Below are 12,716 nucleotides of genomic sequence, written 5' to 3'. Positions count from 1 at the left end.
CAGACTGAATTCTCTCTTTGCCTCATATTATGGGGCATGGGTGTGCATGTCTGTGGGGCAAATATGAGACTTAGATGCATGTATGCCTGCTTTCTTGAAGTGCCAAGCTGACTAGATCCTTTTCGTGCCCTGGAGCTTGGCTTTCCATACCCAGAAGGTGACAGGAAGTCCCTCCGATCCACTCAGATGCCTTCCCCTCAATGTCCTCATTCTGACTCCAAATGAAAACACTGATCAAATATTCCACATCAAGCCCAGGGGCTCTGTAGGGTAATGAGTTTATGACTGAGCTCTCTTTTCTTTTTTATTCCTTCCCGTAACCCACAAAGTGTCTTGTTTGTGTGCATTAATCAGGAAAACAAATATTTCATTTAATTCAAAAATGAAAATAAGCTGTGGTCACACAACCAAGACATAAACCCCAAGATACACCTTTACCACGTGGAATTTAGAGGACACTTGATCTCTTTTCTGGGGCTGATGTCAATTATGCTCACCTCTACGCTGTTTCGTAGGTGCTTTATCTAAGAATTAAGGTGTCCCTCTCTTCTCGTTTAAACCCTTCACTGCACATCTACAGGTTAATTAAAGGATCTTCCGTGGTGCCCTTTCCCAAGCTACCACTTAAAGACCTATAGGTTGGAGTTTTCCACTGAATTAAGAATTTCTTTCCTATGAAAAGAACACAGACAACAGACACTTAAACAGAGCTCCCAATTTTCATATTTATTAGGTTAAACTAATAATTTTATCCCCCAAATATATGGGTTTCAGCTGTTGCTCAGGGCGATATTAGCTTTTGATTCCCATCCTCATGACACCACAGCTAGGAGTGATGAGCAGAATGACAATCTGCAAAGTTTCTGTGGTATCCTGTGGCTGTGCCTCACCCTGCCACGCCTGGAAAGGAGCACAGCTCCTGTGCCTGTCACTGCCCTCTTAGGCGCACTGCACCAAAGGAGATACAATAATTTGGATGTGGGATTACAGATCCAGCTGGGGGCTCAGGAGGATCAAACAAACCAGGGGATAACAATTCTCACATAAATCTGGAGAGGAGGCCAGGCTAGTGGTTTTGTTTGGTGGGCAGTGCAAGGGACAGTCAGGATGTATTTAAGTGCTTTTAAATTCATTTGTTTTTGTATAAGACTCCAGTTATCCCTAGTCTCTTTGGGCATCAGCTCAGTAAGGAGAATACTGAGGAGCTGAATGTCCTATGCAGTGAATACAGTTACTAACCGAGCTGCTTGCTCTGTGTAGATTGGAGGGCCTGAGAGAGTCACCACTACTACCTAGTACATAGCAAGGTGTTCCATGTTTGGAAGTTTTTGCAGTGTTACTAAAAAATGTAAGCCACAGATATATACCAAACCCTGCTAGTTCTGTTGGAGATTTATCAGAACCCACTGAAACAACTGGATACTTAGAATTAAAAAAAATTCTAGGGCAGAAATAATGCATGTGAAGGTCTCTTGCACAAAGCTTGACATATAACAAACATAATAAATGTTGGTTGAACTGAAGAGCCGCACGGGCCAGAAGAGATGGTCTCTAGTGAAGCAAAACTGAAGGAGAGGAGGAAGTTTCTTAATATCCCTCAAAGGGATGGCACAGGCAAAGAGGCACAGCCTACAGAGGATGATGCCAAAGTCCCTCTAATTTCAGGCTCTGTCTGCTAGTCTGATGCAAATTTTCCCGAATAAATTACACTAGGCTACATAGTCATTTGCATGTTAATATTAATGAGTGTTCATTGCCAATAGCCAGTCCCTTCCCCCCACCTTTTCTACTTGTGCCAAGAGCAAATTTTATTAAGAAGGGAGAGAATACAGGGTATCAGTTTCCTGAAGATGGGGGTGAGAATGTTATGAAAGGAAAGGAAGCAGCAGTGAAGAGCAGAATATCTACATTTACCTGCCAGATTGGAGTACTGGCAGTCTGGAGCCCCACTCCTCCCCAGGGCACGAATTACTCCTGCTGTGCTTGTCTGGGGCACACTGGAAGCTCTGCCACGGCAAACCAACCTCTACAGATGTAGAGGCTTATTTACTTTTAGCAGCTAGCATTCTTTCTGTTTTCCTTGTCAGTACCTGAGTTTTCCACTTAGCAGGGTCCTATTCTTAGGAAGGGTTGCTCCCAGCTGATCATTCTGAATGTTTTCTGTGCCTTCTCTGATGGAACAACAGACCTTAAAGTTAGGGCCTGAAGTGACCTGCAACCACTGACAACCCCTCAGATGCCTGCCTAATGGTCTGGAACAGTGTTGAGATGTCAAGAAAATTAATACTAAAATTTCTAAAAAAAGGAGGAAAGAAAAGATCTGGCCTCAAAACCTCAAAACCCTCCTTTGATCAAGATGTCTTCCCTTGCTGTGTTACTGCCACATAACATCAGCCCATTTCATTCTTTCCATCATGTTAATAGGTTCCTGTCCTCTTGTCTCTGGTGTTTGCACAAGACTCTGGGGGGAATTAAATACAAGTAGTATGGAAGAGAAAAAAATATGGATACATTATTTATAATTTAGTGTCGCCTGAAATTTCATCCAAGGTCTACTTGTCTTTTAGAGACATGAATATAAATGAGGAAACAAATATTCCCTGCAGAGCGACAGAGATTTGGTGAAATGATCTTCTGAGAGGCAGTTTTCATTGTCTATTTTAATACTGTAAAAAGCAAACAAGGCTCACGCTAAAGCTCATCCTCAGAGACAGTGAACACTATAAAATAGGTTGTCTTGACCTTGAGGTTAAGTGAAGACTGACATTTGCAGTTACCCAGAGATGGGTAAATGGGAAGTTTTTCTTTATTACCTTTGCGCTCGTCCCTGCTAGAGCACATCCAGGCTGAGCTGCTCGGGGGTCTCTTCAGTCTAACTCTGGGGTTCCTCTGACACAAGCTTCAGTTTTTGAGGTGGTGAAAATTAATGAAGATCAGCAAGGTAGGTCTAGATCTTGAACAATAGATGGTGGATTGTGAAAACTCCGTTATCAGATACTTTCATTAGAAAGGAAATCCTGGTGGTCACTACTCATTTCTATCAACTCATATGTGTCCCCATCACCCAAAGGGGAGCTGAGAGGGCTTCTCTCTGCTCCACTACTTAGAAGCAGCTTGAGTTCTTGTTCCAGTAAGGAGGGAGAACAGTTCTCTCTTCGAGAACTGACTCTGGAGAAGCAGCAAGACACGACTAATAATTCTGTTTGACCAAAACATTCCCATCCATGTCCAAAATGAATAGATGGCTGGGTGTCAGACCAGAGGCAATCATACCACCCGGTTTATCACATATCATTGACCTCAGTCTCCAAACTACTTATTTCCTTTTGCCTCATCTCCTCTCCCACCCTCCACATGCACCATTTTAATGTGTTAAGGGGATAGCCGTTGTATGCTTCAGAAAACTGTCATTGTAAAATCATCTTGAATATATTTTAAATGAATGACAATGGTGTTGGGTTACATAACTTATTCCCTGTTCTCAGATAGTTCACTCAGCACCACTTCCTAGACCCATCTGTGTTATTTTGCACATTTATACTCTTTCACTTCCAACTGTTGTGAAACTCTGCATGATGTTCACCCACCACATCTTAGCCTTCCATTCTCCCCAAGATGGACATTAGGTTGTCTTCAACATTCCGCCCACCCCACATGGTACTGTGATAAATACCTTGTACTTCTGCATCAGTGCAACACTTTTGAGTTATATACCCAGAGGACAACTTCCTGGTGACAGGGCAGATGTTTACATAATTTAACTAAGTACTGCTTTCTGCCCATACAGTCCCTTCTTCCTAATGGCATATGTCATTTTTAATGACTGTATTTTCTAACAGTCTCATGGATATAATTGCTGTTTCACTGTTCTAGATGAATTCCTTTATATGGATATATGAGCTTGAGTATGAACATCTCTTCATGTGTTTAACTTTTTTAATTTCTTTGCTCTGTAAATGAACTGTTCATATAGTTTGTCCACTTTTTCTTTCTTCTCTCACTTCTTTTTTTTTTTCTTTCTTTCTTTCTTCTCTTTTGTGAGACAGGGTTTCACTTATGTAGTCGTCTGGCCTTGAACTCACAGCGATCCTCCTACCTCACCCTCTCAAGTGCTGGGATTACAGGTGTGAGCCACCATGCCCAGCTGTACTGTTTTGGTTTTCGGGGGTTTTTTTGTATTTTTTTGTTTTGTTTTGTTTTGTTGTTTTGTTTTTTGGCTTTTGTTTTTGGAACAAGCTTTCCCTATGTAGTTTAGGCTGGCAGTTTGTGCATTTGTCTATCAGAGTTCCTGATAGTATTAGCTATTATTAGAAGTCTTTCTTAAGTAGTCTTCCTGGCCATCAGGCAACACTATTGTTATAAATGAAACTATAAGTTTCATTTTTCTTTCTATAGTAAACCAGATTTGCCAACATTATGTACTAAATAATCCACCTGTTCTCCATTGATTTGTGGTGCTTTGTTATACTGTATATGAAGTTTCCATATGCACACAACTGTCTCCAAATTCTGAATCCCCTATTTTATATTTTATTCCATCTATTGATTCAGGTTTTTTTACAAACACTATATTGTATTTTTACATCTATAGCTTATTATTATAATATTATTATCTTAACATATGCTAGGACAGATTTCCTCAGGGTTTTTTTTTTCAAGCTTGACTTGGCTATTTGATGATATTTATTTTTCCATATGCACCACCTTAGTTTATCAAATTCAATTTGTGAAGGTCTACAAAGGAAATTTCAACTTGAATTTAGATCAGAATCACAATGAATTCACTAATTAATTTGGAGAGAACTGACATCCTTATAATACTAAGCCATCCCTCCTAAATGCATGTATGAGCAATGTGTCTACATTTATTTAAATCATCTCTGTTTTCAGACTGTAAGGTTTTTTTAACAGCAGTCTTTATATTCTTGGCTAATTTATGGACATTTTATAATTGTTTATTGCTTTGTGATTTTTATCTAATTTCAAAAAATATTTGCTAGTTGGTTATTGCTGATGTAAAAAATATTGAGTTTTATGTATTGATCTAGCAATACTGCTAAAGTCTCATTAATTCTAATCACCTACTGTTTTGTTAATTTTTAGATAAATGTGTGTAATGTACAGATAGTGACAGTTTTATTTCTATTGTTATAATCTTGTACCTCTTATTTCTTCTTCAATCTTTAGTACATTATGTAAGACTTCCCGAGCTATGTTAAATAATGACAGAATTAGTTAACCTTGACTTGTTCCCATTCTTAAAGAAAATGCACTTAAATTTTATATGCATAATTTTAACTAAACTTGTATTTTTTTAACTTTTTAAACTGAAAATAGCACTTCCTTTCTTCTAAAACATAGAAAAATATGTTGCTGCCTGCCTCACAAGTGCAAGGTCCCAAGTTTGATCCCCAGTACCCCCCAAAAAAAGAAAAATATGTAATTTGCTAACCTTAAATAGACAAGAACATTATGTTCTTAGATTTTAGGCTTAAAACATTTAGCAAGGTATGAATTTTTTTTCCCATTCTAAGTGAGGAGTTTTTGAAACAAACTTTAGGCAAAATTTAGTCAGTTGTATTATTTTTATCCTTTACCTTACTAATGAGGTAAATTACATTGTTTTTTATACATTTATTTACTAACCTTGAAGAAACCTCACCCGAATATAAGTTTTTAATGTATTCTTAATTTGGTTAACTACTGCATGTTTAGACTTTTTATGTCTATGATAGTAAATAAAATTGACAGGTTTTTTTTGTATGTTCCTCCTTAAGGGCTTTGAAATCCACGAGTATGACTTCATAGAAAAAAATCTAATATCCTTGCCTGTTTGCTTTCCTCCTCCTTCTCTTGCTCCTCCTCTTCCTCCTCCTCTTCCTCCTCTTCCTCCTCCTCCTTCCTCTGATTTTTAAAAATAAGATGCCTAGGACAGAATATCTGACTATCCCTTCCCACTTACAAGTATTTAAAGTTAAATACGTATGGAGTAGGATCAAAAACTATATTGAATGTTTAATTTTTACAGAATTTATATCAATAAAAGACACATTGCCATGAATTCCCCTCAAAATACCCGCCTCACTTTGAACAAACATCCCATCGTTCTTGACACTTTTTGGACCAGTTCCTGAAGTCCTCTTCTGTGAGTGTCTTTAATTCTACTGTTATGGCTGCCTTAGTGTCCTGAATTAATTCAAAATATTTACCTTTCACAGTAATTTTGACTTTGGGAAAGAGCCAGAAGTTGCACAGCGCCAAATCCAGTGAATAAATTGGATGAGAACCACTGTAGTATCTTTATTCAACAGAGATTGCTATATGCATTCAATTGATAAAGTGGGGTGCAAAAATACTATGAATGTTTAAATTAAAATTTTTATTACAGTAAAAGATACATTGCTATTAATCACCTCAAAATACTCTAAATATTCCTCTGGCTTTGAACACACTTATTCCATATTTTGTAGCAATATATCTTTTACTGTAGTTTTTTTTAATTTAAACACAAATTATTTTCTCTGGCTTTGAACACACTTATTCCATATTTTGTAGCAATATATCTTTTACTGTATTTTTTTTTAATTTAAACATTCAAATTATTTTTCCATCACCTCTTCAAATGAATCTTTGACTTCTTGAGCCAGTTTTGACTCTTCCCAATTTTATAAGAATTCATTTATTTCTTCTGGGTTACAGAAGTTAGAAGTATGAAATCATTCAAAAGATTTCTTTAATCTCTATTGCATCTATAGCTGTTTTCCTTTTATACTTTTATCCTTGCTATTTCATAATCAGTTTACCCGTAATGTATTTCTCTTCTTAGCATTTTCATGGACTCAGCTATTAAGATCTAAGATACATACTCTGGTTTTTCTGCCTTTATTTGTTTCTTAAGCAAATCATTATAGTGTCTTCTTTATAAAAATCTAAGTACTTGAACAGACTCGCAAACCTCTCTGGACGCCTCACTACCTGTCTCCTCCACCTCTGCCCACACAGAATGAGTGGACTGTGTCTCTTAGTTGTTCCGGAAAAGCTTTCCTTTTCCCTATTCTCTGGCTACAGGGTTTTATTATGACAAAAAAAGAGAGACATTTTCCTCAAGTAGTTAATCATCCTCTAGTTTTCATAGCTCCAGAATTTGTCATTCTGCTTATTCGTGTATTTATTCTAAATTTTCAATGTTGGATTTTATTTTCTAAGGCAAATCTAAAATTTCATACTCCCGGGAATTATTTTTTATTATACCTCCACATTTGAATTACAAGTTGATCAGACATAAAATGTTAGATATAATGTTTGTTTCTGTCATATTTTAAAATATTACCCCATTGTCTTCTCATGTGTAGTGTTGCTATGGGAAGTCTTATATCTATCATATTCTTATCATTTGATAATTTGCTCTTTCCTTATATAAACATTTTTAATGTTTTTCTTTCTTTTTTGATAATCTTCCACCTCATTCCACGTCTTACAGTTCACTTATCTTTTTATCTTTGATTTGACACTCAATGAGCCCTTTAAATCTATTGTGCTTTATCTTTAGTGCTGACATATTTATCTTCATTGCTTATTTAAGAATATCCTCTTATTTTTTCTCTTCCTTTTCTGGCTTCCATTAGCTAGATTTTTAAATGTGTATGCTATCCTCTAAATTTCTTAACTTTTAAAAAATGTTTTCCTTCTCTTAACGCTGTCCTTTACCCTCTTAAGGGCTTTCTCAGTCATACTTTACCATTCATTTATATTTTAGCTATATTTGAATCCCATATTCATCTTTTCTACTGTACTATATTGTCCTTACCAGGACTTTCTATTTTATTTCTTGTTCTTCTTCATGTAGTTAATGCCTTTCCTCACTTCCTTAGATAAAGCTATCACGCTTAATTATAATTCTGTTCTCATGATTCTGCACAATATGATCAATGTCACCTTGCCTGGGATCTTACTGGCACAACAAGTCCTCCTCTTGAGTGAATGTGCTTCCTGTCTCTGAAATGAGTGTTCCTTTAGAGTCACTCACTCCTCTCCCTCGTATGTGTATAGTTGAAAAGAACCAACTACACGTGAATACATAGGTGACAATTTTCCTATGGCAAAATGGAAGCGAGTCAAGAGTAGGACTTTGAAACTTCTTCCCACCTAGTCTCTGTTTTCAGTCCTGTTTTGTCTTTGTTTTAATCCAGGGTCATTTTGGCCTAACTGAAAGAAATGGTGAATTTTCCTTTCTCCCTTTATTTCCTTAAAAGATATTATATAAAATTGGCAGCATTTCTTTTTTAAATTCTCTGTAGAATTCAACAGGGAAGCCCCCTGGACTGGAGATTCTCTTTGTAGAGGTTTTAATTACAAATACAATTTTTTAAAAGTAGTTATAACACCAAGTTATCCCATTTCACCTCAGGTGACCTCTGGGAGATGGTTATTTTCAAGGAAGTGGTTCATAAACTTAAGTTCTAATTTATTTACACAGAGTTATTTACACTATTCCACAGGACAGGGATATGTGATTTCCCCCATAAGGTAATTAGTGAATTTTGTCAAACAGTAATACAAGTAAGATGATGTTGTAAGTGTTATAGAAGGTCCTTACACACCACTATATGCAGGATTTGATTGGCCTATTTTTAATTATGTTGTCCCAAGTGTCAGAAAATCTAATTTTAATTTCTCCTCTCATTATCTTAGGAGAAAGATATAGTGTTCGCATAGCAGCCTGCATTTAACAAATATTTATTGGGCACTTACTTTGGATCAGATACTGTTCCACACGCTGAGGATAGAGTGAGGAACAAGATAGCCAGATGCCTATCCTCACGAAACTTCTATTCAAGGGGATAAGAAAATGAATGAGGACAGCTCTCACAGCAGGAACCCTTTCCTTATTATCAGTTAGCACCTCCTTGCCTAATCCTAGTCCTTGGGCTTAGCTAGGGTGGTCAGGAGAGGACTCTATTTGAGCTGAGACTTGTGAGCCAGCCCTTGAGTGATGAGAGTGAATCACAGACAAAGGAGCATTAGTAATTAGTGCACCTCCAAGGAAACACTGTTTGGCAAGTGGGAGCCATTAAAAGAAAACCAGTGAGGCTGAAGAGCAGTGAGAGAGCAGAAGGCATGCAAGACAAAGCTAAAACAGGGAGGGCGTGGTAAGGATTTTGTATTTTATTATAATTGCAAGGAAGAAGCCAATAAGGGATTTTTGACAAGTAAGAGCTAGGATGAGACAAGATCACAATGGCAATATACAAAGATCTCTCCAGTTACATTAGGATTTCTGTGGGCCCAGAAGAGCATCCAGGAGACCAAGTTGGAGGCATTACCATGGCCAACCCTTTGCCATATTGAATCAAGAGTTAGAGAAGGGCCACATTTGCAATGCCAGTCTGTGATGAACCTGATCTGCCATGAAATTGGGTCTTCTAATATAAGTAAGTCTAAAGAACAAGACAAATTATGTTAGAACATTCCCCTACTATTAGTCACCTTTAGCTGATCTTTGAATGGATATTCAGACACTTAATGCACTTGTCCTTGGGTAGAAGGCATGTTGTTTGCAGAGCTCCGGGAACATCCTCAATAACTCAGCATAGGACAAACACAGCCATGCTTGTTATTGGTCAGTAGATTCTCCATTGGCATTACCCACTTAAAGGCTGCTGGCACCTCTCCCCCTGGGTTCCTACAACTATCTCCTGAATGGGGTCCTACAGCCAGTCCTACCTACATAGATTCATTCTCTGTGCTGCAGAGAGAAGGGTCTTTCTAAAGACTAAAGTCCAATAGACCTTCAGCAGAAGACAGAACCTTGTACATGGCCAGTCCCCGCCTACATTCCCAGCTGCACACCCCCCAGCCCCCTGCATCCATCCAACCCAATTCTCGCTTTGTTCTCCTGCTAAATCTTCAGTTTTCCAAAATAGACTGTTCTTTTACACAGGCCTGGAGCTTCCTTCTCCACCAATGTGTGACTAACCATCAGTTCCTAAAATAAGAAGCCCTTTTTGATGAGCACACAGGAAGGCCTGCTCCATCCCAGACCCTCACTTTTCACCCTTATCTACCAGCTTCACTCCATGCCCACACGGATGTTTTGCTAACTTCCCGTTCTAGCTCTGTCCCAGAGCACTTAAAACTCAAGGTTGTTTAGGTCTGTTTCTCCCACCAGAGTGTGAGCAATCCAAAAGGTGAGACTGTCTTTTTTTCTTTATATTCACATCTCTTGGCCCAGTACTTAGAACCCAAGAGATACTTCTCATATGTTTGTCAAAATAATACATAAGAGAATCAACAGGTAAATGAATTGGAAGATGCTGTGAGAAAGCTGAACTGGTAATCTTGCCCTGTCATGGACCCAGACTGCCCCCAACAGCCTAGCCAGCTACTTTGCAAATGTGGGCCATTAATTTTAACATGGGAGACTGAAGGAGAGCCAACAACAAACCTACTTCCGGTGGGGGGGGGATCAAAGCAGTGGTAGGCAGAGGAGGTCACCTGTACTTCTGTGAAGTGCCACACTTTGTCCTGCACTTATGGAAAAGCCTGCTGAGGCCGTGCTCAGAGAAAAGTGCTGATGCCATGACTTCAGTCCTGGGGCTGAGGCCGTTGAAGAGGGCAGCAGGCAGATATTTTCCAGAGCTTTTAAATCTGATGTTTTAAAGACTGAACCCAAGCACACAACACAACTAAGGGCAGGGCAAGGGCAGAGAAAGTCTCTTCCTCCACTCCCAGCTAGCAGGGAGCCATCTGATTGCACTGTGTCTCACAGACAGCCTCACTCCACTCGGCATTCATCTTCTGATGCCCAACATAAACCAATTTCTGAACAATTCTTCCGGTGAGTGCCCCAGTCCTGTTGATCTCACAATTACATCTAGAAGCACTTAACCATGAGGCACTTTAGTGTACTGATCACTGGTCACTGCTTCCCTGTTAGCTTGGTAATCATCACAGCCTGGGGAGGGGGACAAAAAAAAAGGCTCCTTTGTCAGGCCAGGCTCAATGTATTGCATGCACCAAAGGGAAGAAAAAGCTGGTTTGTCTTCAGAACTGAAATTTCTACCTTTGATAACATACTAGGATAATCTGTGCTAGGGTTAAAAATGAGTTTCTGGTGAGAGTGAATGATTTGTCCCCGCAAAGTCCAGTAACCCCCCAAACAGACTGAAATGGTAAGAACCAAAACACAAAGCTTAAATAGAACCTCTCATCCCCGCTCCATCCCATCCCATCCAATCTAAGTCTGGGAAGAGTCCACTACTGGGAGAGAGAATGGGAAGGGAGATAGGAAGGTGGGGAGGAAGGGAGGGAAGAGGGGGAGAGAGAGAGAGAGAGAGAGAGGCGCTATTCGGTCAATCAGCTGCCCAATCATATGAATCTAGGCAGAGAAAGTAGACCACAAGCCACAGGTCCCCTTGGGCCATTATCTAGCTTATCACTTCTACTTTGGGTGCCCTCTCAGGAGAAGAGGAAAATACACACTACAAATGGAGGAATTTAAATCCAGCTGGTCTTCAGACTCACCCGAGGTGCTGTGTAGTAAGAGTCTTGGGGCCTACTCCTTGACATTCTGATTTAGTAGATCTGCAATGGAATACAGAAATCTGAATTTTAATAGAACCCTCAATTGGAGAACTACTATGAACCTCTGCTTTTTCTTATCTGATGAAAAGGAATAATAATCTGATCCAGGACTAGTGAGTATGCAGCAAAACTTTGGCAGGGCTGAAACCTAGGGTGGGTTGGAGAGAGGTGGTTTCGTGGTAAGGGTTGCATCTTCTCCAAGTTCCCAGGATGAGGAAATCCCAGGTTGCTGCTCCTGATAGTCTGTAAAAGCAAAATGCTTTCTGATTGTCTTCCCACTAATGCCACAGATTAAGTTGCAGTAAATCAATGTATAAATGAACAGATGGCCTTGTGATTTATCAAGGGTGCAACAAGCATAACCTACCATGTACCAGGCTCCTGCACATTCGAGGAGTACCTCCGCAGCCAGCTGAGCACAGAGGCTAAGGAGGAAGAAAGCAGGATCCTTCCTCTCCTTGGGCACCATCCATGACCTTTATAACAGCCACTGTTGGTGTCTCTTAGACAACACTTTTTTTCTCAAGTTGATTTTATTCCTATTTTCTGACTTTAAAAAAAAAAAAAAGTAAATCCTTCTTTTAGATGACTCACATATGTATTTTAAATTTCCCTTCTCCAGGATAAGTCATCTTAGTTTATTATATTTTTGTTTCAAGTGTAGCTTTAAAATAATATGTTTGATCCCTTTGTAAATATCTGTAACATAGTAACCAACATTGTCAACGTGAAGCTTAAACAGGACCGTGTATGCTCCTGGTTGTGTTCTATAGGTATATTTGAATAAGGCTGTTGTTTTGAAGTTTGAGGGGAAGTGTTTTGTTGAGGACACACTGGATGTTGGGGAGAAAGTTTAGTTCCTTTAAGAAGTTGAGCTGCAATTGAATTAAGAAATTTTCCTTCATAAGAAAGGCCTATTAGTACATAAGGTAACTTCAAGGTGAAAGCCAGGAATATCAGGTGCTGATATAAAATAAGAAGCTCAGGCAGTTAGAGGGAGAATACAGATGTGTTCATTGCTCCAGATATCAGGTCAAGAACAGCCTAGAAGCCAGATATGGTTGTGCACACCAGTAATCCCAGCACTTTGGAGGCTGAGGCAAGAGGATCTTCATGAGTTCAAGGCCAGACTG

The 12,716-nt window shown here is 39.0% G+C and overlaps 1 protein-coding gene and 1 long non-coding RNA gene across 5 annotated transcripts in view; one reads left to right on the top strand and one right to left on the bottom strand.

Moving 5' to 3' along the window:
• The window catches only part of Tnr (tenascin R), a 407,880-nt gene that overhangs the window by 376,272 nt on the left and 18,892 nt on the right, over nucleotides 1-12,716 (top strand). The window lies entirely within an intron of this gene.
• Nucleotides 11,524-12,716, bottom strand: part of LOC104866338 — a 79,266-nt gene continuing 78,073 nt past the window's right edge. The window contains exon 6 of the long non-coding RNA XR_781418.1: nucleotides 11,524-11,583. This is a non-coding gene — a long non-coding RNA (uncharacterized LOC104866338). The remainder of the gene's footprint in view (nucleotides 11,584-12,716) is intronic.

This window comes from Fukomys damarensis, unplaced genomic scaffold (genome assembly GCF_012274545.1).
Source record: "Fukomys damarensis isolate Sample0158 unplaced genomic scaffold, DMR_v1.0_HiC HiC_scaffold_11, whole genome shotgun sequence".
Taxonomy (NCBI): domain Eukaryota; kingdom Metazoa; phylum Chordata; class Mammalia; order Rodentia; family Bathyergidae; genus Fukomys; species Fukomys damarensis.
The sequence above is the reverse complement of the archived record's forward strand: the minus strand, read 5'-3'. Positions and strand labels throughout refer to the sequence as shown.